This window comes from Thermobia domestica, chromosome 11, assembly GCF_964235325.1.
Source record: "Thermobia domestica chromosome 11, izTheDome1.hap1.1, whole genome shotgun sequence".
NCBI classification, from domain to species: Eukaryota; Metazoa; Arthropoda; class Insecta; order Zygentoma; family Lepismatidae; genus Thermobia; species Thermobia domestica.
In genome coordinates, this window is record NC_137464.1 from 260,534,277 (window position 1) to 260,556,259 (window position 21,983).

The 21,983-nt window shown below is 35.9% G+C and overlaps 1 long non-coding RNA gene across 1 annotated transcript; it reads left to right on the forward strand.

Moving 5' to 3' along the window:
• Window positions 1-8,853: 8,853 nt before the first annotated feature.
• Window positions 8,854-16,330, forward strand: LOC145664993 (uncharacterized). The gene is made up of 2 exons (XR_014127542.1): window positions 8,854-9,358; window positions 16,267-16,330. It is a non-coding gene; the product is annotated as an uncharacterized LOC145664993 (long non-coding RNA).
• Window positions 16,331-21,983: the final 5,653 nt, after the last annotated feature.

Below are 21,983 nucleotides of genomic sequence, written 5' to 3' on the forward strand. Positions count from 1 at the left end.
GTGCAAAGGTTATGCTGTGCATATGGTGGGATATGAAAGGTGTGGTGTACTATGAGCTGCTGCAACCGGGTGAAACTATGAATGGAGAACGTTATCGACGACAATTATTGCGTTTGAAGCAAGCTCTGGCCAGAACACGACCAGAATGGGAGAACAGACATGATAAACTTATTATTCAACATGATAACGCTCGCCCACATGTCGCAAAACCGGTCAAAACTTATTTAGAAAATGTCGGATGGAAAGTTTTACCCCACCCGCCGTATTCACCAGACGTTGCTCCTTCGGACTACTACTTGTTCGATTGCATGAACAACGATTTGATTGGACAGCGGTTTACTTCTTCAGAAGATATCGAAACATGGGTCTCTGACTGGATCGCTTCCAAGGATGAGGACTTCTTTCGCCACGGAATCCGTACATTGCCTGACAGATGGGCGAAAGTGGTGGCTAGCGATGGACAATATTTTTCTTAAGGTATTTATGTATTTTGTGTTTGTACTACAGCTTCAATGTGTGCGTACCAACCGCACGAATTAATTCCTAGACCAAATATATATATATATATATATATATATATATATATATATATATATATATATATATATATATATATATATATATATATATATATATATAACTCTAACTAACTAACTCTATGGCCTATGGAGCCCGGAGGTTCAGTGCCGCGTTCACAAAAGCTCTCCACTGACTTCTATCCTTAGCTAATTGCATCCAGTTTCTACCTTGCATTCCTATCTCTACGAGATCCATCTTAATATTGTCCACCCATCTGCGCCTAGGTCTTCCTAATGGTCGTTTTCCTATGGGTCTACCAGTCAAGACTTTGAAAGCGTTTCTACTTTCTTCCATTCTAGCTAACATGACCTGCCCACCTAACCCTCCTAGACTTGACGACCCTAACAATGTTGGGTAAACCGTATAAACTATGTAGTTCCTCGTTATGAAGCTTCCGCCATTCCCCATTCTCGTTCCTCTTGGGTCCGAATATTCTTCTCAGGATCCTGTTCTCAAATACTTTCAGTCTATGTTCTTCCCTCAGAGTAAGCGACCATGTTTCACAACCATACAGAACAACAGGCATGATTATCGTTTTATATATTTTAAGCTTCAAATTCCTCGACAGAATTCGCGACGACAAGAGATTTTGAACCGAATAGTAACACGAATTCCCTGCTTTTAGTCGACATTTAATTTCTTCGTGAATATGATTTTCGTCTGTTAATATTGATCCTAAATATTTGAAAGTATCCACTTTATCAAAAGTATTATTTCATATTTTAACGCCTCCACAATTTGCCGTATTACGGTCCCGACGCACTTCCATGTATTTAGTTTTCTCTGCATTTACTTCTAAACCCATGTCCCTGCAAGCGTTTAATAAGATCTCTGCATTTATTTCTACTGTTCTCCTATCATCCCCTATTAAATTTACATCATCAGCATATGCCATAACCTGGTGAATGCCGTTCAACTCTAGGCCCTGGTTGCTATCTTTGATTTTCCTTATGGCGTATTCCAGCACAAAGTTAAATAATAATGGCGACAACGCATCTCCTTGTTTCAGGCCATTTTCGACGTGGAAGCTCGTGGACAAAAATTTTCCTACCCGGACTTTACTTTGGGATTCACTTAAACATATCTTAATTAATCTAATTAGCTTTCTCGGTATTCCAAGTTCTGTAAGAACGTTGTATAATGTTTCTCTCCTAACAGAGTCGTAAGCCTTTCTAAAATCAATAAATAGTTGATGTACCGGGGTATTGTATTCCCGCTTCTTTTCGAGTATTTGGCGAATGGTAAATATTTGGTCGATAGTTGATCGATTTCGTCTAAATCCGCACTGATAATCTCCAATAATTTCATCTGCGTATGGGGTCAATCTTGCTAACAGAATATTTGAAAGGATTTTATAGAATGTTGACAGAAGAGAAATACCTCGATAATTATTACAGTCAGTTTTGTCGCCTTTCTTGTGAATTGGAACAATGATTGATTCTTTCCACTCTTGTGGCAATTCTTCCTTGTTCCAGATAAGGAGAATGAGTTTGTGTATCTTGTTCCACAATTTTTCGCCTCCAGCTAAAATTAACTCAGCCGGAATTTCATCTACACCCGGAGATTTGTGTGTCTTCAATTTCTTTATAGCGGCTTCCACTTCTATTCGATTGGGTTCTGGAATATACGGTTCTGCGGTATGTATCTCCTTTTCTCCACGCACATTAGTTTTTGGCTGCGTGTTCAGCAAATCGTCAAAGAAATCTTTCCATTTATTTAAGAGGCTATCCGTATCGGTGAGAACTGTTCCGTCAGATTTCTTTAATATATAAGCACGAGGTTGATAGCCTTTCTTAAATTCGCTGATCCCCTTATACATGTCCCGAATATTTTTATTTTTACTATTATCTTCAAGTTCCTTAATTTTAGCTTTCAAAAAATCCCGTTTCTTTGTTCTAAAAGTTTTGGAAGTTTCCCGCCTGATATCTGCAAAATTTTGTGTAGTTGTTTCATTCGGATTTTGTAGCCACCGTAATTTTGCCTGTTTTCTCTTCTCTGCTAGTTTAATGCATTCTTGGTCCAACCATGGTTTGTTCCTACGTATTTCCGCGTGTCCCAATTTTTCTATTGCTGAACTTTTAATGCTATCTCTAATTTCAATCCAAGTATCCTCAACACTAGTGCACTCCGAGTCTTCTAAAACCGCGAATCTATTCGAAACTTCAATCTGGTATTCCTCTCTTACCTGGCTCTCTTCTAATTTCTTTAAATTAAATCTCTCCGTTTTCGGACATTGAATATTACCTTTATTCAACGATAATCTCTCCCGTATTATCGCTACTACCAGGTAGTGATCAGTGTCACAATCAGCCCCTCTAAACGACCGGACGTCAATTATGCTAGATTGTCTTCTTCTATTTACTAAAACGTGATCAATTTGATTATGTGTTTTTCCATCTGGTGATGTCCAAGTGTATTTATGAACGTCGCGATGTGGGAATTTTGTACTCTTCACGATTAGGTTTTTGGATATTACAAAGTTCACGAGTCTAACACCGTTGTCATTACTTTCCTTACCTTTCGTTCCCTATAATCGGTTTGAAAATATCCTCTCGTCCTACCTTCGCATTGAAATTCCCTAATAGAATCTTCATACGGTATCGCGGGAGTTGGTCAAATATCCGTTCCACTTCTTCGTAAAAACTATCTTTTATATCGTCACCCTTATCTTCAGTTGGAGCATGTACATTTAAAACAATAATCTCAAACCACCGTCCCTTAAGAGTAATAAAAGATAGTCTGTCAGTAACAAATTCCACCCGTTTAATTGCTGGTAATATTCGTTTGTGAACGAAAAACCCTGTTCCTAACTGGTGATTTTTATTTCCTTCCCCGTAAAAGAACGTAAAATTTCCGGAATTCTCAGATCCATTTCCTTCCCACCTAACTTCCTGAACTCCTACTAAGTCCATCCTGTATTTCTCTAACTCACTCGTTACAGATTTTAACGCGCCTGCCCTATTTTTTTTTCTGAACAAGTACCTTTTTTTACAGGATGAGGGTGTTAGCCTTACCCAAACCCCCAAGCTGGAGGACCACTCCTAGTCGTCTGTCCGCGACTGCTTATTCAGTATATTCGCAGCTAACCTCTATATCTAGAGGCCTTCTCCTCGATCCGCAACCTGAGGACGCGCCATGCCGTGGTGACAGGAACCCACGTTAATATATATATATATATATATATATATATATATATATATATATATATATATATATATATATATATATATATATATATATATATATATATATATATATATATATATATATATATATTTGTATTGGCACTTTCAAATTGGAGTCTCCTAAATTCAAAAATTAACTTCTTTTTTCAGTTTCAACTTGCTCTACTCTCCATTGTGAGTCTGAAGATTTAGATAACCTTGGTGTTTTCTGTGATTTGATTGAGTTCATCAAATATCTCGTCTTCGTTGCTGGTTTAGTTGCTAGTGTATTTACTTTTAGTGCACAAGGTCCTGGGTTGATCACCGGTGAGAGAACATCGAACACACTTCAATAGTACATATTCAACTTTTGAACTTCAAGTCTCATTCTATATAATCTACTTGCTGATGCTGATAATGGATATAATACACAGCAAGTAATCGTGAAGTGTCTTGACAAAGCAATGCGAGAACATATGGACAAAGGGTCCATAATTAAAGGCACTCTTCAACTTCTGTAAAATTTGCTGTATTTTTTTTCTATTGCTTTTGCATTACTGTTAAGAACAGGGATAAAAGTGAAACTGAAAAGGTAGGAGTATGGATGACGTCACGCCGTCCCCCATGCCTACATGTGCCAATTGTAATTTTTAGGAAGTGGAGGGACGCCATACATATTTTTGGAAATGAAGAACGGCATCGTCCCTCGTTCCCCCTCACTTTTGACCCCTGATTAACTATTCGCTAAGCTCACCTTCGCTTTTTTAAAATTTTACTATATAATTTAAAGACAATTGAGAATTTAAAAATATACAAAGTAAGACATGTAGTAATTACTAAGTATAAAACCCTATCATATGCTCTAAAAATTGATTCCAAGATCTTTTGTATAATGCATAAAGTTGAGTACCCCATAATTGTTATGTCATATCCAAATTTCTTCTACAAGAAAATGTGTGGAAACAGCAGGGTCTACCTGATGGTTTATCTAATAGCGTTTGATCGTAGAGAAATTTGAAAAAACAACATATCTGATTATTTAAATGTACGAGACAACAGGCGACCCGAGATTATTGCAGATGCTAATAGTGTACCGCCATGGACTTGATTGTGAATCTCTAGCGTAGGAAGATATTGAGAGGTTCGTGATTCTACCGACTTACAACAAAGCTTCTGGAAATCATAGTAAAGATTCCGATGTATATTTCAGAAACTGAAAGTTACTTTACAATTTTAAGGAATATAAAAGCATTTACAGAAGTAGCAAAATTCAGAATCGTCTCAATTCAGAATCAGCTATAGTTCTTTTTTGGGGGGGAAGTAAAGTTTAGAATTCAAAAGAATTATTGACAAGTTGGCTGCCCAGAAGAACCGCCGAATTGATTTCAAACACAAACGAAATGAAGCATTTGTTATGAATGGGTACTCATTGTTACAGGGCCGTGCCTTGGAAAATCAGCGTCCGAGGCAAGAGTTACGGCGGCGCCCCCATACATATATTCCAAGCAATTTTTCTTATCTTTTTTCCATTTTCTCCCGAATTTTTGAACCCCTCACTTCGGCGCCCGGGGCCGTCACTCCGCTTTCCCGCCCTCCCTAGGCATGCCTCTGCATTGTTATGTCTGCATATGATTACTCGTAGTAGGGCTATATAGGGATACTTTCTTTGATTTTATCGTTTTGCTTATTTAGAGTGCTGAAAGTATTAACCCACCATAGAAATATTTTCTAACGGCTTTGAACTACCAGACGCAAAATTGTGTCACAATAGAATACTGAATTTGATTAGGTGTTTCTTCTCTAATGAGAATATTGTTGTTATCTATAGTTGTAAGCAGTCTTGGGAAGTAACGTAACGCAAGTAACGCGTTACTTGTAACGCGTTACTTTTTAAGTAACGTTTCCTAGTAACGCGTTACATTTTTTCCAAAGTAACTGTAACGGTAACGCGTTACAAGTTTTTAAGTAACGTACCTAGTTTGCGTTACTTTTTTCGCGTTACATTTCGGATGAGTAACTAGAAAATATGCATATTATTTTTTTCGGAAACAAATGTTTCTTTCCTGTAAGTGAATTTCTCAGAATGGGACAATGGTGCATGAACGATATCAGTGACCGACGATTCCTGCACTGTTCGCTTTTTCCTGTTTCGCCTTATGACCTCTAGCAATGAAATTTGCATGTAAAAACCTGTTATCACTTTTTATCTTAATATACGGCGGAACGGGAAATCTCGATGTGCATTTGCCGTTTCGCCTTACGAAATGTTGGTAGGCTTGCAAATTCATTCATAGATACAATTTGATTTGTTTATATAACAAAATATAGTGCCACTTGCTGTTTTTGGAAGATGAAAACAGCCTCTGGGAAATCGCGTGTACTGATTGCAAGCAACTGGAAGATTATGTCTTAGATTTTGACAGCTCCAAATCAATACATTCAGTGAGTGAACTACGAGTGCAATGGTACTGGTAGTGTACGAACTGTCATTGGTGTTGTTTTTATAAAGATGGGGAACGAAAATATTTTATCGTTCGAACATTTGAAAGAATACTTTTTCTTAAAAGCTGAAGATGATGGTGAACAGAATTTAAAAGTAAAGTGGTGCCCCGGCGGGAAATATTTATCAACAACTAGGATGCAATAATTAATGACATACAGTAAGGGGTTAATACGAATAAACTTGTGTTCTGATGAGCAGACCTACTTTATTGATGCGATGTTGATGGTGTGTAATATTAGAGTTCTTTTAGATCAGTTTGCATATCTTAAAGTCCCGTTGATTATAGAGTTTGGAACAACTAGCTTTAAAAAGCATGTATCGATTTTAGAGTTATTGGCAAGTTTTGATTCAGCCCCAGTTCATGTGTTCTCATTTTGTCAGTTGTAGTGTAATGTTTCTCTATATTCTGTATTTTTAATTTTACATAGCAACATTGTTATTATTATATAATTAGTTTAGCAGAATAATAATAAGCAACCGTTTTTTCTAACGCATAGAGATGGGCACGAGTCAAGCTAAAACTCGACTCGAATCCATGTCGAGTTTCGAGTCGAGCCAAAAGTAATATTCTAGAGTCGAGTTCCGAGCCGATTCACAGTTTTTGGCGTCGAGTTTCGAGTCGAGTCGAGTTCGATAAATGGCTCGCTCGTTTTAACTCGTTTTGAAATCATGGCCTGATTACACTAGAAAGCGAAAGCCATGAGAAATGTAAGCTAAGTAGTAATATGGAATACTTTTAGTGTTGCTCACGAGAGGAGACACTGCTCGCATCTCGTCTCGTCTCGACAAGAGATTTTTTTATAACAAGCTTAGCTCGGTTCGGCTTAACTGAGCCAATGGCTCGAGCCGGCTCTCTTGGGATGAACCATCGGCTCGAGCTGGCTTGGTTGGGATGAGCCATCTGCTCGGTTCGACTCAACTGAGCGAAGGGCTCTAGCCGACTCGGTTGGGTGAGCTGTTGGCTCGGCTCACTTCTCGGTTTGGGTCGATAGTGAATGAGCTGTGAATCGATCTGCTCGAGTCGTTGACAATTCTAAACCCGGGCCGAGAAGTTTTTGAGATATTTGGCCAGTGCCCTATAACTTTTACCAATGTTTGGTTCGATCCCGAATACTCAACCTAGACCCTCAACCCAAATTCAGAAGCTCGTGAACAATGTCCTTGTCTCCTAGACTTCACGACTACCGACATTGGGAATGAACTACTATTTTAGTATTCAGATATAAATAATATTAATAATAATAAGATTAATAATAATAATAATAATAATAATAATAATAATAATAATAATAATAATAATAATAATAATAATAATAATAGTAAGTTGTAGTAGTAGTAGTATCATTGATAATAATTATATTGTCTATGTAAAATACTTGAAGAGAGTACTCGAAACTATACACCAGATTTTGTTTGACTCGACTCGAAACTCGACCCGAATTCGAGTCGAGTTGGAAGAAATTTTTGAAGCCGAGTTCTCTTGTCGAGCTCAAAGATGTCTGTTTCTAGTCGAATCGAGTTTCAAAGAAAACTTGCTGGAATTCACTCGTGCCCATCCCTACGAGTAACGCAGTATGGCATTTTAGTCAATGTTGCATTATATTAAAATGTTCATATACTTGTCAACTAAAAATTTGTCCTTGTATTTACATAAATCGATTTAGAACGTGTAATAATAATAATAATAATAATAATAATAATAACAGCGATATAATAGTAGTACGGAAAACTGAAGTAATAAGACTTTTTCGCATATTCAAAGTTTCGGACCTAAAAGTAACGCGTTAGTAACGCGTTACTCTCGAAGTAAAGTAACAGTTACTTTTTTGAGGCAAGTAACGCGTTACATTTTAAGAGAAAGTAAAGTAACTTGTAACGCGTTACATTTTTACAAGTAACTTACCCAACACTGGTTGTAAGAGAGTAGTTTATTAATTACAACTAAAATTATATGACAATAATGTATTCCCCAACTTAACATCTTTGTGTTTTAAGTTTTGGTTTAAACAAAATATCAGTGTCTCTCAACTTTCTGAGGAATTTTAATATTGTAATTCTTGGTTAAAATATATCTTTAAATAAACACATTTATGGATTAAAAAAAAAAAAAAAACATTCGAATCTCTTTCGAAAACATGATTTGAGGATTTGAGAATTGAAAAACAAAAAAAGGAATTGCGTATATTGTATGAAAAATTTCAGAAAAAATAGCGAGTTTTAGAAAATCATTATTGCTTATTTGCCTGAATAAAACTCTATTGATTGTTATGTACCAAAATAAGTAAATGAAATTTAAAATAAACTATAACAATATTTAAAAACTGAAATGATGCCACTATAATTGTGTAACATAATTATCTTCAGAGTTTATCTTCATATTGTATAACTTTGAAGATAAACGTAATCAGTGTGTTTGAAACTTCACTTAAATAAAAATAAACCCGAATTATATAGTTGCTGTACCCTATAAAACTATATCATTTTCATTCTTTGAGATTGAAGTTGGTATTTAAATCCAGCTAATCCTTTCATGTGCATCGTTGAAAAATTTGTATTTTTCTTATAACAAATAAAAAAAATACGTTGTAGCAACATTGATACGTGAAACAAAGAAACATCGCTTAGCACAGCAGGTGTTTTTTCCTACGATTGTGTCAAAATAACGGAAGTATTGTGTGAATTAAGTTTAATAGTATTTTGACAAAAAACTGAAATACAAGGTATATATCATAAAAGTAATTCTTTACAGTGTACATAATGGACATTAGAACTAGTACTTTCTTCCTGTCGTATGGATAATATGAAATGTCTCTGTGTATCTTTCCATCTTGGAAGGCATTTTTGTCTACAGAAAGTGTTACTCGATGCGATAATGTAGGACATGGTGCGCACCAGTTTCACCAGTGACACAGAAGTGATGTAATAGCGTTTCTATTAAACTTGTGAGTGAATGATCACCATTAAGTAGAAAGTTTACCATAAAAATGACAACAGAAGGATGATACCAGTGATTTTCAAAGTTTAATTGACATTCAGAAGTGATTTGTAGACCAACATTTATCAGTCATTGTGTTCGTATCAAATTCAATTTTTGGTATGCTTTTAGTATAAGGTGAGTCAACAAGTGGATTAGTTTAAAGATCTTTTTACAGGAGGTGTAGTACATAATCGTAGTGCTTAGGTAAATAATTGGTAAAACTATAACATGAGCATCCACAGAACGAATTTGTGTTTGTAAATTTAGATAGAGAACATTCCTAAAAGCCTCTTGTTATTGTAATATAACGAAACTAGACGTAACCTAATCGCAACCTTAAAAACAAGACTGAAATCATATTCTAGATATACATATACTATTATCTTGAGGAATAATGCATCGCATATTCAGTAGCCAATTGGAGATAGCGAATTGTTGCAAGTTCCGATAAGCACCCTCGAGTCGGGCCAAAACTTGTGTACTAAAGAAGTGAAAGAAACAAAACTTAATCTATTCATGGCATTACTCGAGCAGACTGTTGTACGAAATGTTGACCCATTTCTTACATTTTTAGATTAGGTTAGAGCTTTGTATTTCTTTTAGCACAGGATGCACTACATTGGGGAGTTCCATTACTACTTACAGATTGAGTTCAGGGGTGCTCAGTGTAAATACAGTGTAGACGTATGGCATGAAAATTACAGTGCATAAAACACGGACTAACGTGCTATGTGGCCATTAAAAAGTACGAATGCTATCTTACCGAGTCAGGGCAGGAGCACAGAAGTAGGGTCCAAGCACCAGAGGGAGGTTTGTCCATATGGAGCAGGCGCGTCAGCGACGGGGGTAGTTGCATTCAAGAAAATAGTGGAAGAACTCACACGTACAATACTTTCACTATCACTCTCAGTTCATTTCTATATACTGTGTACTGACGGTAATTACGTATATTCACATTCTCATTCTTTCACGAAAAATGTTTTACATTGTATTTTATCTATAAATTTTCTATTTGGTAGAACCGTCTGCTCGAGTGAACTCCTATTTATGAGTAGTTACTATCGTGTTGAAAAGCTGGCGAGCTTAACGTAATAAATGCCATCAACTCTGTATATACATTGGTGCATATTTATTGCTCAGATCCACAATAAATTCATTGCATATATACTTCTTTTCCAGTAAATTAACTTTCTGCACTTTAAAGAATCATTTTTGGTGTATGGGCTTCAGTGTACGTGTGACAGAAACTATTGTGTAAAATACACTTACCAATTTGTGCTAGATTGCGACTTAAAAGCACGAATGCTATCAAACCCAGTCAGGGTTAGAGCACAGGAAAGTGACTGGGGCAGGGATGCGTTCATGGGGAGAGGGCGCGTTAGTGACGATGGGTATACACATAAACAGTGGTATCGCCAAGCACTGAATATGTCATAAAATTATGTACCGTTCGTGTTGGAAGAGTTAATATCCTAGTATGTTTCATTGCTTAGACATTGGTGTTTTAGAATAACATTACTTACGTAAATTTCACACACACACACACACATATATATATATATATATATATATATATATATATATATATATATATATATATATATATATATATATATATATATATATATATATATATATATATATGGATTTCTTAACTGATCTTTTCTGCCATCATGAATTAGCACACTGCCTTCAGGTAGTTCACTTCACTTTGTGTACTGTGGTTATCGGCTGTCTTATTTACGAATCCGTTCTTAACATGTTAAGTTCTGTTGATATGTATCTATCTAAATACATATTTCACAGATAAGAACACAATATATTTGAATTATTTACACACTGGTCTATTAAAATTTTATTACAAATATTGGTCTGTATATTTTATAAATATGTGAATCGTACAATAAAGCGGCATCCGTACTTTTTCTAAATTTCATTAAGTGTGAGCAGTATCTAGTTTCGAACGTTCTTATATATATTTCGTAATCCAGGGCTGTTCACGTAATAATGATCATCAAAACTTGATATCACAGTTAATGGCTCAAGTTCGAAAGATGATCTTCCAAGATCATTGGAAATGACATGTAATCGGATGAAATTTTTTTTTTTTTTTTTTGCCGTTCCGTTTGAAATGAAATTTTAATGTAAAATTACACGCAGAGGCCTTTTAGACTAAAAGAGATGGCTTAATAATGAAAGTGAATGATTGTGAAATTACATTTATTAAGCTTTCCCACCCGGAATTGAACCCAGGATCACGTGCATCATGGGCGCACGACACGAACTGCGGCACCATTCTCAACAATGAGAACATAACAATCCTATTTATAAATGTTGAAACAGAAATCTTTCTACACATACCCACCTTCACTATTGCGCCTGCTCTCTATGAACGCACTATTGTATATGGTCCCTCTGCATCACCCCACGTTTGGTCGGTTTCGATGCAATATTACCTTCTAATGAGCACCTAACATACTTTGGGTAGTTTTTTCTTTTGTACAATTGCACCGAGCGTGCTTTATCTATAAAGATACAGCAACTCTGTCCCTCATAACGACGCAATCTATCGCAAATCACTTCTAAATCAGATCCAGCACTACTTTTCGATGAGCATAAAGACGAAGCGGAGCGTGTAAAGTTACGTTAATCCAGACAGCCATTCGATGTCGTCAACATCGGATTTCCGAGGGGCAGACAAGATAAGTTGACTAGCACTGCAAAACTGAGAGAGCCTGAAAAGAAAATGTTAAAAATCAAGCTGTGGAACATTTTTATTATAATAGATCATGTTTTTTCTAGTTTGATGCATTTCATTATTACTCTAAAATAAAACAAAACTCACAAAGATACCTTTATATACGAAGTAAATATACCGTAAAATAGTCTGCGGCTGAAGCAAAACTGTCGAAGATGCATGCTGGAATGTTTCATTAGTGAACAAATTATGACGGAGTGAGTATAGTGGCCTTTAAGGAGCCGTTGGCCTTAAATTGCTTATTTATTTATGCCTTCAACAGATTAAAAAATCTCCAATTAAAGAAGGCTTACAAATACTACTTACACAAATTAGATATACATTAATAAGCAATGCAATAAAATAATGTACATGTTAAATGACACACAATAATTACATGCATAGTAAAAAAAAAAAAAAATGAAACAAATCAAAGAATATGAAAATAATACCAGGCAATGAAAAGAAGTAATCTAAATCAGTCGCTGCATACATTCAAAAATCTACTATCCAGTAATTTAAAAATCTAATATTCATGTAGGAGAACTCATATTTTATTAATAACATTATATCAACAACTAAGAGTGTTAAATAATTCTAAAATTCAAATTTTACAAGGATACTAATATAATATTCATACTTAGCCATTTGAATTTTTAATTATAGATTTTATGATTTTTATAAATGTTGTGAAGGGAACTCCTAAATCCAAAACTGGATTTTTTGCTGATAGGTCATTATATGATCTGCACAAACGTACTAAAGGAGAGTTCTTGAATTTTTCAGTTCTAGAAATATCGTATTTAAATAAATTTCTATTCCTGTTTCTAATTCCAACAGCATTAAATGATATATTTTCCAAAAGATTCTGAAATATCTATCTTACAGCTTATAATTTTATATAACAAAATTTGCTGGTGTATTACACTTCTATCCTCAAGGCTAATATATTGAAATTCAGACAATAAATTGGAGTTTGAAATTCTTAATCTTACCGCAGACATATGATATTTCTTAAAGTCAAGAAATTGTAAAAATTTCTTTTGAATCATTTCTAATTTACTTGAATTCAACTTACAAGATGTAAACCATACAGATGAACCATACTCCAGCTTACTTCTAACTAATGTTTATACAATAATTTGAAGCAGTTAATGTCATTTAAATCAAAAGCATTTCTAATTATAAAGCCTAACTTTCTATAAGCTTGATTTCTTACTTCATTTATATGAGCCCTGAAGGTCAAACAATCATCCATTACCATTGTCTTAATATGACAAAATCTGCCTTTTAATATTGTAAATATAATAGGTAAACTCACATCATCTGGCATCTCTACACAAATTGATGCAAGTAACAATAGGCCATTTTAATAATGAAATAGTAAGGTGTAAATTCTATTTCAGAAGGAAAATATTATAAAACAAGGGACAAAACTTAATCCCAGCTTGGGGATTAAATAACCAACGCAGAAAGTTGTAATAAGGCATTTCATAATCCTTTCTACTCATTAATCCTTTGATATATCATTCAATTCATTTCTATAGAGGAATTTACGTAATATAAATTCGATCATTCCCTTCATTTATCATATATAATGTTGGTATATTGTTTTGCTTTGTGTGTGTAATTGTATGTGTATGTGAGTAGTAAGAACACGTCTAATTGGTCAACTAGTTTTTAATAGTTTAGCCCTTGTTACAGCGCAGTGTTTAAAAAAAAAAAAAAAAAAAAAATGAATTCTTGGAGGTCTGCGGTCATCTTTCATTGGTGACTGAAGAAGTAAGCATGGACAGCTATAGAAAACTGTTCCCTTGTAAAATTTTTTGGCATATTACATGTTATGCATAATGTTACTGCCTTCTTTCTTTACTATATCTTGAAGACAAATACTTAACCTTGTCATGATATGAGTTCATTTTCCTTTCTCTTCTTTATTTTTGAGTTTAACCTTCTACGGGCTAAGGAAGATGGTGATGATGGTAATGAAGGAAATAGTGGAACGAGGAAAGTAGGAACAAACGGGTGAACCGAGAAAACCCAGGCACACTATTTTCTATACTATAAAGTCCACTTGGCTGGAGCTGGGATTGATGCAGGGGCCGTATGAAATTTAACAGAATAGGGTCAGTGAGGGCAATTATGAGACAGATTTCACAACTTTTCTACGTTACTCAGCTCACATTAGTTTTGAAAGCAGCTAAGCTAGGCAGCAGTTTATGGTGTCAATAGAGCAGCAATTTGCTGCCAAAAAAATTCCTGTCATCTCATAAGTTGATGAGTAAACGTCAAATTTGTGCTGTCTCATGATTTCCCTCCAAATGGGTAATTGTAAGACACCTGTTGTCCCCAGCTTTGTGCATGTGGTATTAAGGTATGAAGGAGTCCAATTGTGAGACAAAGAAGTCTTTGTTATTTTGTGGTTATTACATAGATATACAGATATTTGGCTGAGTAACACGCAAATAACTAAGAAAGAAAGTGGAAATGGTGATGTTATTCCAACATTTTTGTGAGTTGAATATAATAGGCTTACGAAACAAATTTGGACCAAGTTCTAGCCTATTCACGAAATACAACTTAGGATATTTTCAGCAAAATAATGTATGTTACTAAGAAACAAGAGGACTGTCTAAACTACAGAATACAGCTTTTTTAAACTAGAATATAGAGGCAGATTTCAGCTTGCGTCTCATAATTAACCTCCATATAAGCAAAATGATATACAACAACAAAGAATTATGACTCTGAAAGAAAACCCCAGGGAACAAATTCAACTTTACCTGTAACTGCTGACCTACCAGGCTTATACCAACGCCCATTGGTTTCGGCGTAAAATTTGAAGTACTCATCTACCTCTATAAAAATTGTTGCAGAAGTACTGTAGGATTCTGAAACATGGATATTTGGATAGGTCATATACTAGTCCCAAAATAAAGTCTTGACCCCACTACGGTAGGCCCCATAATTTTGGAGCTCTGGACCTTTAAAGTTGATTTTTTCGTGGTTTTGGCAGCCTATACCTCCGAAAGGAAGTATTTGTGCACCCAGGTTGTCCGTACTTTTTGTCCTATCTTGGTGTCAGGTATATACCATATTTTACGGACTGTAAGACGTACCTTAATTTTTAAGCATTAAACAAAATACCGTACCATTTTTACAATTTTATTATTAGATGTGTTATCAACTTGTGAATCCCGTAACTCATGTCCGTCGCATCGGTGCACTGCTGGTGCCAGTTGAATCCAGTGTTGCCAGGTAGAGACAGGTTTCCCGCGACATCAAATACATGGCCATTTCTAAGACCAGCGGGAATTTTAAATCAAACACTGAATTGAACTTACAATTGAACAATTCTCCTGAAACACTGACAATGTGACTCTCTCTCTCAATATATATATATATATATATATATATATATATATATATATATATATATATAAAACCCCGTTCAAAGAAAATGGCTGGATCTTATTAATTTATAGGCAGGATCAGATACTTACTAAACTTAAGTGTCTTCACTACAGCGAAATTAAACTACCGTATCACATGCAAAATCGTATTGTCTATTTCACTACGTTTCTGCTTTTCGAATATTTTTATTTGTTTTGAAGATTTTACCGAAAAACTAAAATTAGCGGTAGTTTAATTTCCCTGTAGTGAAGACCCTTAACATTAAACATATTTCGATTTCAACCCGTATCTTGAAGAACTATAGGAGGCACAGTGGCTTAGTGATAGAGAGCTTACCTCTGATGCGGGAGGTTTTTTATTCGATCCGCGACCAGGTAAGTTTATGGTGGGCAACATCGGGTTTCTATTGGTACTCTCGTTTCCTCCCTAGTTTTCATTCCACTAATTCTTCCATCATTATTCATTTGCTTTAATCATCGTCTCCCTTATCCTAAAAGGCATAGTTATGGGACGTTAAATTGCAAGATTTCATTTCATTTCATTTCAAGAGCTATATATACACTTTACATTTTGTATACATTATAAGTAATCTTGGCAGTATCCTAAGAGCATTCAATAATAATAATAATAATAGTTGAGTTGATTTTGAGTTTAACGTTCTTTCAACAGCGAGGCTATATGAGACGGGACCTACTGATTAACGTGGAATCCGAACCACATGAACTCCCGCCGGGAATCGAACCCGAGTCTCCCACGCCAAAGGCGCGTACGCTAATCGCTTAGCCACGAAGGAGCTCAACAATAATAAGCTTGTGTAATGTGTATTGTTAGTTGATTTTTTAAATATAATGTTATAGTCCTATATGTAAGATTTTTCTCGTCTTTATTTCAGCAAGGTACTTCGAGCATTGTCCCCAGTACAATTCACTTCGGCATTGTGTCCTTGTTTTCAACTTTTAGGCAAGTATATTTTCCTAATTATTTTATTTTTCACGAGTTTCAGACAAACATGTAAAATTGCTTGCTGTCTACTTTTGGTCTTAGAAAGTGTATATGTTTTGTAGTATTGTTATTATTTTTCGCAGCCGAGAACTTGAGCTTAAATTAAGGTTGATTTATACTCCTCCTTGTTCCTAAAAACTGATTGATACACTCAACAACAGAAACACTATACCTACCCACACACACATACTTTCATTCGAAACGAAAAGCTCCATTTGAGAATGGTTTTTATGAGATAAATTCTTTGTACTTGCTGCAGTCTGTACTGAAAATTGTCCCATTCATTTCAAAGAGCTACCAGTAAAATCACTTGTATGGTTGAGGTATATTCTTTTGACAGGGACTGTACAGGGCATGACGCTAGATTCTGTTTCTAATATAAAATTTGTGATCCGTCTGTTGAGAGGTGTCTGTGAAAGGTTAGCAAAGGTGTTCAGACTTTTTGAGAATACACTACCCTTTGCATGCTTCATTTTTCATTGTGCAGTTGGTTGATTTGGAATTTAACATGTCGTTTGAGAGCTTAGATTATATGAGTTGTGCATCTACAGCTAAACGTAGACCACATATTTCGTGTGATCCGAAACTTTTTGCAATTTTAAAATGGTCAAATTCTAAAGTATTCCTTGAAACTTTCCGTGCTTCTTCTCAGGTTAGCAGCCAGCTAGATCTTGTTGTATCTTGCAACGTTTCGAGGGCTGACCTAGTCCTCATCTTCAGGCAAACATGATGGGGCAATAGAGTGCGTGGGATATATATACTTTGTGTGTGTGATTGGACTCTTCTGATTGATGGTTGAAATGGCGGGATATGATTATATACATATACAAGGTTTCTATGAACTATACCGACAAACTGTAAAAGCTGATTCCTCGCATCAAAATAAGAGAAAAAGTTCATATGGACCTATGGCGGAAAGAACATAGTTTCAGGGTTAGGGCTGTCCAAAACCGTGAAAAAGCCAAATTTCAACAAACACTATTTTGAATTCCAGAAACTGTGGATGGTGGTCCTTATCAACGTAAAAGAAGCCACACATACTCAATCCAAAAGTGCATATGTCGTCGATTTTCAATAGGTGTACACGGTATTCCCATACCCTGATTTCAAGGAGGGTCCGGTGTAGGCAGGAGGTAAGCCTTAGTAACAATGGATATCCAGTGTATCGGAGAGAAGTTGGAAGTGTTAGGAACCGGCATGTCTATTTTGTGTGTGTGTTCAGAATAACGTGTGATGCGATGTATTTCGTGACGGTATATTTCACATTTTCTTCATTTATAAGCGTGAAAGCAAACATTGTAGCATGCGTTTTCCCGAGTACGAGAGACCGTACTGCTGACGATTCTTAACACTTCCGACACCGCGCCAAAGGATTCCGTGTTTACTGTCAAGGCTTATCGTTTGCCTACATTGGATCAATCATAAAGTCAGAACATATCTCAAATTTCGATTGATGGCATGTCTGGGAATTTCACCCTGCATGGAATTCTGTGTACACCCATTGAACATTAATGAAATATGCATTTTTGGATTTCGTATGCGTGACTTGCTTTCGCTGATAAGGATTACCACCCACAGTTACTCGAATCGAAATAGAGCCTGTTGAAATTGAGCTTTTTCGCGATTTTGGACAGCCAGCTCTGAAACTATGCACTTTTCCCTACAGGTCCATATAAACTTTTTCTCTTATTTTGATGTAAGGAATCATCATCTCTTACAGTTCGTTGATGTAGCTCATTAACACCCTTTATATATATATATATATATACACCAATCAGAAGCCGCCATTGCTGCTTAGAATGCTACTTCATACCTAATAATTAATCACATGAAATACAATAGAAACCTCTCCGGGCTTTTCTTATACTCATAATTTATTATTACTGCTTCTCCACACAGTATACTTGGATGAACCATATGTTCGTTCGTTTTTTGGTGTGAAAAATGTGTAATATGCAAAACGCGTAAAGGTTTATCTTAATCGGTAAAGTAAAATCCATAACGTTGAGTGGTCCTTTCACGTTTCACGCATTTCACGAAAGCTACAATCCTACGATGATTTTGAAAGCCATAATGTCGCGCATCCAATTTTCCATATAATTAAATATTTTAAATTATCATTCTTACAGTAAATGCGAGACAGCGAAACAAATGATAATCTGAAGAGGTGAGATCAGGGCTGGAATGCACGAATTAATTTCCCTATGATTCCTAGGTATCTACCCATAACCAGTGACTCCCGGTACGTTATCAATTTAAAGCAGGACATTATTTCTGTTGATCAAAGCCAGGTATTTATATCCCATAACATCATGTACCCGCTGTAATTGTTTAGCTTAAAGATTTCTAGTACAGTCGTCTTTAATTCAATCATAAGAGTTCCCATAACAATGGCTGTTGATATACAGGATGATTTTTAGTGCGAGTGGATTTCATTCGGTCATAATATCTGTAAAAATTATCTAATTTTAATGTGATTTGTTGCAAATGATTCTGGAAGGATAAAAATTTTATGTGTTATTCGTTGTGGTAGTGTACGGTTTATGCAAGCAATGTGGTTGCCAAAAAACCGCCAAAATGGCTTTTTTTTTTTTCAACAGGTGAATTTCATTCGGTCATAAATCTAAAAAGAATGTCCAGTTTTAATGCAGTTTGTTGCAAATGACACAGGAAGGATGAAAATTTTATGCAGAAACGATGGTAATCACTTGCTTTTAAAGCAGATGTTGGAAATGACCTCCGTCTTCCCTTAGACACAGTCAAAATCGTCGCTTCATCTTCGCTGCAGTTGGTCGCAATGTATGCTGGGCGACGTTTACGATTTTTTCTGTTATGTTAGCTCCCAAGTGTTCCAATATTCGTCGGTTTAACACGGCACACACGACCCTTCAGATAACCCCACAGGAAGTAATCTGTAGTTGTGAGATCAGTTGACCTCGGGGGCCACTAGTTCTTAGAGATGATCCGATCACCAAAGTAGCTACTGATCAGAGTCCATACTTTCATGAGACGTGTGGCCGCATCGTGCTGATGATAACCTTCTTTTTAATATCGTCCAGCTGTTGGACAGATACATTAATGTCAATATAACAAGCTGTATTCACTGTCTCTTTAAAAAAAAAAAAAAAAAAAAAAAAAGTTGTGTTACGTACACAGCCCACCACATTCCAATTTAGAGGGCATGAAACGGTACTTCAATTAGCTGATGGATTTTCTGGTACCCACATGCGCATGTTCTGAGAGTTCCCGTAGCCAGATAAGTGGAACCATGCTCCGTCTGTAAACCTCATGATTTGCAAAATGTCTGGGATACGCATAATGAATCGAAGGAACCGTTGACCGATCTGGGAAATGTAATTTCTCAACATCAGTTACGTTGTAAGATCGTAACTATGCTGCCTTCTGGCAAACAGAGTAGCTGTATCCTGTTTCCTGGGATAAACGCCGGAGAGACTTTTTTGGTGATCTCAGAAGACAAGCCGCGACATCATCAAAGTACCTTCACGCCGCGATCGCTACTTACGCCTTTCACTTAAAGTGACCCAGTATTTTCCAGCTTCTTTACCAAAGCCAATATTGTTTCCCGTGCATGCACACCATATTACTGCTATATTCTTGTGTGACGGAATCAGTTTTCCAGTACGTTTTCTCCAAAAACACACGTTGTTCCAAAGTGTACGACATGGTAAACAATTCAGCTCACTATAGACAATACGGACGTTAGATTTTCAGTAGAAACCGATCTAAACTGCTTAATGCGTCAGCCTTAGCCAACGCGCCTTGTGATGACATCTGTCATCTGAACGTGAAAATGTTTCTGTCATTGATTGATGCTACCAGGCGCTTTGATGGTTTATGCCAGGACTTCCATACTTTTTCGCTCTAAAGCACTAAAGCATTTTGACGGTTTTCCGGTTACCACATTTGTTTCATACACCAAACACTACCGCAACAAATGGTACACAAAATTGTATCCTTCCTGCGTCATTTGCAACCAACCACATTAAGATTGGACTGTTTTTATAGATGTTACGACCGAATGAAATCCACTTTTTTGAGAGATAAAGTGACTTTTTCGTGTGATTTATGTTTTGCATTGGCAATTTTCTCTAAGAAAAATATAAAACTAATTCGAAAAAGGCAGAAACTTGTTACTCATTACTCTTCTGAAAGCTTCAGTACTTGCTGCTACATGTGAAACAGTCAGCTTTATTCTCACTTCACCTTTTATTCTTTCTAAAACACAGTGGATGGTTGGTTAATGCTTAAGCTCTCAAGATGGAGTTGAGAACCCTTCTGTGTCTATTCTTTCTTCTTTCATAATAGTCTTTTAGTTTTCTCTCGTAATAGTTAAGGCTCCGCTCAACATTGTGTCTGTGTGTGTGTGTATGTGTTTGTGTGGTTCATCATGTTCGTCTTGTGTTATGCTTCTAGTATGCTCTTCTGAAGAGTAGGTGGTGAATTTAAATATTTCATGGCTTAGAGAACTCTCAATGCTAGAAAAAATTCAGAAATATGCCAGAACTGGTTCCACTTACTGAGAAGCTTCTTACATCTGCTAAGTCTGCTTATCGTAACTACAAAGTATACTTAGAAATCCTAAGAAAGGAGGACGCTCAAAAAGAAGTAAAGAAGAAAAGATGAAACAAAACAACAAACAGAGAGGTGGTGGAGAAATTAACAAAGGAAAAAAGGGGCATGATGAGATTTTGGTCACTTTTTCGTGTGCTTTTGGTTACTTTTCAACTATTTACAAGAGACCACACCACTATGAGCCCTGCAGAGTGAATTGCCTTTTTGTTTGTTGTATCAGTTCGGTGGGGCACAAGTTGAGGACATCTCCAAACGAACTTCAGTGGACCAAAATGACACATGATGCTTTGGGGTGCTTCTAGCTATACTGCCAATTGACACGCGGCCTGCTTGCAGCAAATACTGATTCACGCTCACCCGCCAATGAAATTAACATTTTTTAAATACCGTATTTGCGCAAATGTAGGCCTTACTTTTTTCCTAAATTTTGGCTTCATAAATCATGGTGCGGTCTATAATCGAGATTTTCCCCCTCAGATCATAAATCGTCAATTTTAAATTGACATGTACACGTATTTTGTGGGTTGAAGTAAATACCTTACATGTTACTGCATTTACTTTTGTAAACCATCAAAGCTTTAGGAAGAAAATAGCGAAAAACTTAATCTTGTTCGCAAAAATTGCCACCTTCATTGGGTACCGGTAACACCTTACACTGGCACAGAAAGCACTTCTATACTTAATTGTTTTATTAACAGGAATGTATCTTTGTTATACAGTATATACAATATATATATATATTAAAAGGACAAATCAGAAAATACAGACGTAGTTGAGACGCCAACGACCTCGAATGTTTCAATCATACTTCCAACAACATCACTAGAAAACAGTTGTTCTCTGCAATCTATGAAATCACTCAGTATGTAAAAGGAATCATATTTTCCTGTCTTCAAAGGTTGCATCACAAATTTAATTTCTTGATTATTGCCTATATATTGCCCAGCACAGAAAATGTGGTGACGGAAGTACCTTAAAGGTTAAAAATAAAGAGTATTCAAGATGTTAAAAATG